General features: G+C 44.9%; 1 long non-coding RNA gene across 1 annotated transcript in view; it reads right to left on the bottom strand.

Moving 5' to 3' along the window:
• Positions 1-1,126: 1,126 nt before the first annotated feature.
• LOC131901060 (uncharacterized) overlaps positions 1,127-6,000 on the bottom strand; it is a 42,787-nt gene continuing 37,913 nt past the window's right edge. Inside the window, exon 3 of the long non-coding RNA XR_009376317.1 lies at positions 1,127-1,193. This is a non-coding gene — a long non-coding RNA (uncharacterized LOC131901060). The remainder of the gene's footprint in view (positions 1,194-6,000) is intronic.

The raw sequence follows: 6,000 nt of genomic DNA, 5'->3' as shown, positions 1-6,000 counted from the left end.
AGGGGAAAGAAAGTTCTGCAAACTGCTTCAAGACTGGACCTAAACTGGTCATTGAGAAGAAAAAATAGACTGGTAAATGAGTGTCCTCCAACTTCTCTTGATTTTATTGCAAACTTACAAATGAAGAGGGGCCTGTGTAAGAATTGAGTTCACTGACCAACTATAAAGCAGGTGTACTGTCCTTACAGAAAGGGATGGGCAAGAAGGAAAATGAAAGGTCTCTGCCTTTGACTGTAGCTCACATTAGAAATAAGTAGTGAGGTAATCAATTTTATGTATTTTAGATGATTATTAATTGTTCTGACTGGCCATTTGCATCCACAGATCAGGGAATTGAGAATGTGGATAATGAACTGAACTTATCACAAAACCAAACTACAGTAGTTACACTAGTTTGACCCAAATAGAACTGGATAATATGGTGTAGCCCTGCCTAAAAGAATTATTATTTTATAGATTTAACATGAACAACCTGAGAGAAAATGTGTGGCTAATACTTGGTGTGCTCTAACACAAACCCCTAGTCTCGGAAGCACATGGCCATGTAGCCTGTTTCAATTTTTAAAAATAATTTTTGGGGATACTTTACATCATTTGCATTGTGGTATTCTACTTCTAAGCCTTTTCATAGATACTTCATTGTTTTTTAATTCATGGTCTCCTTTTCTTTTAACAGCACTTACTGTTTAATGTGATTTAAGTTTGGCTGCAGGATTTCTGAGCTATGAAGGAAATGGTAGGCTGCACTGGCCAGTGTCTGTGTAATGGAATACACACCACTTGGAAGAGGAAAAGAATGTGCTCTGAGAGACTGGAATAGTTTCTACTAAAATATGTATGTCCCAGACTAGAGCCCTGTCTCTCCCTAGGGTAGAATCCAGAGCTGTGAAGCCCTGTGCTGCCTTAGTCATTTGATCTCTGCTCATCTAGTAGAGGAGCTGCTACTGTCCTGAGGCCCTGTTAGAGACAAGCTATTGAGCAACTTGGGCAAGCCTAGAAATCAGGAGCACCAGTGGAAAGTAGTTTATGAGTTTTTTCAAGGGTTCTCCTCTAATTAAGATATAGGGAACCATGAGGTAGACCATAAACCATGCCATGGTGAGTGGGGGTGCATTGCCTTCCATGGAGGAGGAACAGGATGTCTGAGCTGTCAGATCTGCTGGGAGTTCAATGGATCATGTGACAGACTGCTTCTGTCGGAGAAGGAAAGAAAGAAAAGAAACTGTCACCATAAGGCAGTCTCAAAAAATGGAGGGTTGGCTGAATGAGAGCTTTCCTAGCATGTGTGAGTCCTATATTCAACTTTATCATGAAAAGGTACAAACAAAAATTTGGGCTGGTGAGATGGCTCAGTGTGTGGGTAGAGGTGCTTGGCCCCCAATCCTGGATCTGCAGGGCCAGTGTGGTGGAGGGTGAGAACCAATTTCCATAAGTTGTCCTCTGACAGCTCTATGGACATGTTGACTTGAACCCTGTCCCTAATAAAATAAAAATGTCATGTGTTAAAATGTCACCACAAAACTCAGTATTTGCACAATCAATGCTAATTAAAATGTTTCAGCCAGGTGATGGTGGCACATGCCTTTAATTCCAGCTCAAGAGGCAAAAGCAGACTGATCTCTGAGTTTGCAGCCTGGTCTACAGTCCAATTCCAGTACAGTCAGGGATACTTACAGCTTACTCTGTCTTGAAAAAAGCCAAACCAAACCAAAAATTAAATACGTAAAAATAAATGTTTCCAAAGCATATCCTTAATAATTTCAGAATGAAAATGCCATGTTTTGTAACCAGATACCACCCCTAAATATAATGCATGAAGCCTTTTATGAAACTGCAGAATAGCCACATGGTAAGGCAGGACATGGTGTTCAGGGTCTTGATGACCCTCAACATCAGCACACCCTTGACACTGACTCATGATTCTACAAAATCAACCAATGGGAAGGTTTTGCACTCTCATGTAGAATATGGATGGCCTGGGTTACATCTCCACAAGTCTGTGAACACACATGACCAACAAACAGGGTTGGATGTGGTAGCCCAAGTCCTTAATCCCAGCCTTCAGGCAGAAAGAAGCAGGTGGAACTCTGAGTTCCATGCCTGTAAGGACTATGTTGAAAGACCCTGTCTGGAAAAGAAAAAGAAAACTGCATAATGGAATATTGGTCTTTTTGAAAGCAAATCAGGAAATTGTGCTCATCAAGAAACAACTGCTGGTTGCAGATGCTGGCAAATGGCTGTAAATAAACCCCCAGACAGTAGTGAGAAAATGTCCAACTTAGAAAATATTTGAACAGAAAAGTCAGCAATGATATGAGAATATAATGACCAATAAGGGGAGCTGTGGAGACACTCGGAGGGTTTGAGCAGTCACTCTGCAATCTTGAGGACCTGAGTCTAAATCCTCAGCACCTACATAAAAACAAATCCTGGAATGTCATGGAAGCCTCTAAGCCCAGCAAGAGATGAAAGACATAAAAGCATCCTGAGAGCATGTAGTTCAGTGAAACCCTGTCACAAAATGAAGATACATGTTATTTCTCTCTGGTATCCATGTTTGCACATAGGGTTGTACAATCTGGCATGGTCTCACCTGTCACACACACACACACACACACACACACACACACACACACACACACAGAAGACAAGCAATGAGTAGAGGGCAATGCCCACAATCAACTGATGTGGCAATTGAAATTAGAGGAGAAACTGGAGCACCTGACCAAGAGGACTGCCCCAGTGTGCCTGAGGAAAATGGGAAATGGTGTGGCAGTTTGAATAACCACTGGGTAGGTTTGGTTGCAGCAAAATATGGGTCTCTATGAGGCAGCTTCTGGGAGAAATGCAAATACAAAACAGGCTGAGCACCCTTAATCCGAAACCTGAAATCTGGAGTTCAAGAACACTGAATTTCAGATCCAGGTGTTCAGTGCCTCATTATCGGAAGTGCTGCTCAACTGGAAGTGGCTTTACTCAGGACATGGAGATAAGATCCTCCAAGAATCCTCAACCAGTCAGAGGACACCTCCCTAGGCCACACCATCTGAAATCCACTCAGCCTCAGGAGAAAGCTGCAGGCATTATCATGATAATATAGACACTCAAGACTCCAGTCAGATCTAGAGGCCACCAGCTGGGGCCTGGAGGAAACTCAGCTGCAGGGTTCTGTTGATGCACCAGACCCAAAACTCCTGCCAGCCAAGCCTTCAAGGCAGCATCAGCAACAAGAATAGAAGCAAAGATAATCAGCTTGGGGAAGCTGTCTGCTGAATGATGTGAAAATGATTTTCCTCAAGGCGGACATCCAGTAATAACACTACCCTCCCCAAGGCACAGTCTAGGCAGAGGCAAACATAACATTTGGATTATCATAAACCAAGATTTGATCAGGGGATGACCTTGCCTGTGCTCAGCAGTGAGCACTGACTTTGCCAGACAACAAGAAAGCCTATGCTCTAGGGGTGAGTTGTCACCACAGGAATACACTTGCAGCTGACTGATCTCTCCAGGACACTCCCTAACCTAAATATGTGTTTCCTATTCTCACTAAGCATTGGAGCTGAAAATATTATACAGGAAATTCCAGAAATGAACATCACCAAAGTTGTACATTTTAAACCATTCTGGTTGGAATAGCAAAATCTCCCATGCTAGATGTGCTTGTGACCTCCACCAAATGCCCACTGTCAGTGCCCATCACTAAGGAGCCTCCTGAGTTACTGCAGGGATGGTGCTGGAGGACAGACTTAACAGAATAGAGGCCCCCAAAACCACAGGGCCCACAAATGAGATGCCAGCACACATCATGGAGACTGCCTAATGCTGAGACTCATGACTATGCCCAAACTGGGAGGCCACAGGTACTTGGTCAAGGTTCAAATGGTGTCCTTCTGGATGTGGCTGTGGCTGTCCATGTATCCTCCACCCCCACTCACTCACAGTGGCTTCAGGAGTAAAGGACTCCATTACGTTCTTTGTTTTCCTCTCGTGTTGCCGGAATCTGGACTCAACACAGTGTTTGTCCTAGAACATGAATACTGCATCATGAAAACACAGAACATGACCAGGACCACACAATGGAGAGCTAGGGCCACTGGCTCTTCATGCTCAATGACAGGAAAAGCATCAACCCTTCTGTTACCTGCAGACTGGCTCCTTCATTCTCCCCAGGTATGCACAGGGCAGCTACTGCATGTAGTAACCTTTAAAGGATACTTAGTGTTTACAAGACATTGATAGAACGTCTCTTGTATGCAGGTGCTTGCAGGAGAAGCAAACATCAAGTAAAAGAAACACCATGGAAAGTGAAAGCTAGGGTCACTGAGTAGGCTCAGTAGGTAGAGGGCTTGATTGGGATGGCTTCTTTGTGCCATCAAACCTAACATCTTCAGTTCAACCCCTAGGATGCACGTGGAAGGAGAGAAACAACTCCCAAGAGCTATACTCTGACTTTCACGTATGATTCCATGGTATCTCACCATCACATCACATTGATGAAACACAATAAGCAAAAAGCATATTTGGGAGAAAAAGGGTTTTGGCCTATACATCTATATCACTGTTTATCACTGAAGGAAGTCAGGACAGGAAATCAAACAGGCAAGGAAGCAGGACCTGATACAGAGTCCATAGAGGGGTGCTGCATACTGGCTTGCTTCCTCTGTCGTGACTCTAACTTTTGTCAACCTGACATAAAACCAGCTAGTGTATCCCTAGGAAAACTTGGCTGACTGCTGAGATCTTCATTTTCCTGACTTCTTATTCTTTAAATCAGCAGAGAATAAACTATCCCTTCCTGCCACCATCTGGACTGGCCCAGCATGAGGCCAGCAAGACCCAACTATAGCACAGCCTCACCCATGGCCCTTCAATGTCCCTGCTTCACTCATGGTTGCGTTCTTCCCCCAACTCTGCAGTCCCTCCCTCATTCCTATTTTCCCTCATCTCCTAGACTCAGCCTTTTGGTCTTCATAAGAATGGAGACTGTCTTGGAAAAATAAGGACTCCCTGCCCAGGGAGACTCTACAGCCCCATTATGCTTAACCCCTGCATGGCTCCTGGGCTCCAGGATCTCTTGGGCTGCCCCAGCACCACAGACACTGCTTGCTGCTACCTTTCACCTGCACACTACTTCCCAGCTGTGCTTCATATAAGCACTGTAATATCTCTGCTCTCATTGCCTGTTCTCCTATGGTCCTTTGCTGTGCTTCACATACTGTGTTGAACTTTCTGATTATAGGAGAACCCATCTTGGCACTGACCCTGAATCCAACAGCCACCAGCAGCATAGATCATGGGGCCATTGGCAGCATTGGCCCAGGACTCAGAGCCCATTTCTCCTTAAATGGTCACTCCAGGCTGAGTCACACTGGTTTGCTGCTGGGTCTTTCAAACCCTAACCCTCAGTACATCTGAATACTCCCGAGTCCTGCCCCTCAATTCAAACCAGTACCTTCTGCTGCCATCTTTGCCCTGCCTCTTCAGGCACAAATGCCCCATCAGAGCAGCCTGGGTCTCTCTGGGTTTCTAGTGTGCCATATGGCTTTCCTCCCATGGCTGGGGATGTCTGCATGCATGATTTATCACTTCAGCTAGACATGGATGCAGTGCCTGACTGTGTTGCCCCTGCTGACCTCACACTCCTGGTTTCAGGAGATTCTCCTGCCTCTCAAGTGCATGGATGGCAGATATGTGCCACCATGCTGGCTAGAAAATAAGTGTGATCAAAGACACATACACGATGTTCTCACTATTTCCAACAATCTGAGCTTATAGCCATCTTGGACTTTGTCTAACAGTGGAAGACTCCATGAATACACTGCCACCCTGTGGACATGGCTGTGTTAAGCAAACCAGGTAGCATGCATACATTGTCAGAGGTTACAAAAAAGAAGGTCAGGCTGAAATCACTCAATGATATGGTCCTCACTTGGCATGGTAAGAGCACTAGTTCCATCCCTGCCATCACAATAAACAAACATCTGCTGGGGATGTAGC

This window comes from Peromyscus eremicus, unplaced genomic scaffold (genome assembly GCF_949786415.1).
Source record: "Peromyscus eremicus unplaced genomic scaffold, PerEre_H2_v1 PerEre#2#chrX_unloc_2, whole genome shotgun sequence".
Taxonomy (NCBI): Eukaryota; Metazoa; Chordata; class Mammalia; order Rodentia; family Cricetidae; genus Peromyscus; species Peromyscus eremicus.
The sequence above is the reverse complement of the archived record's forward strand: the minus strand, read 5'-3'. Positions and strand labels throughout refer to the sequence as shown.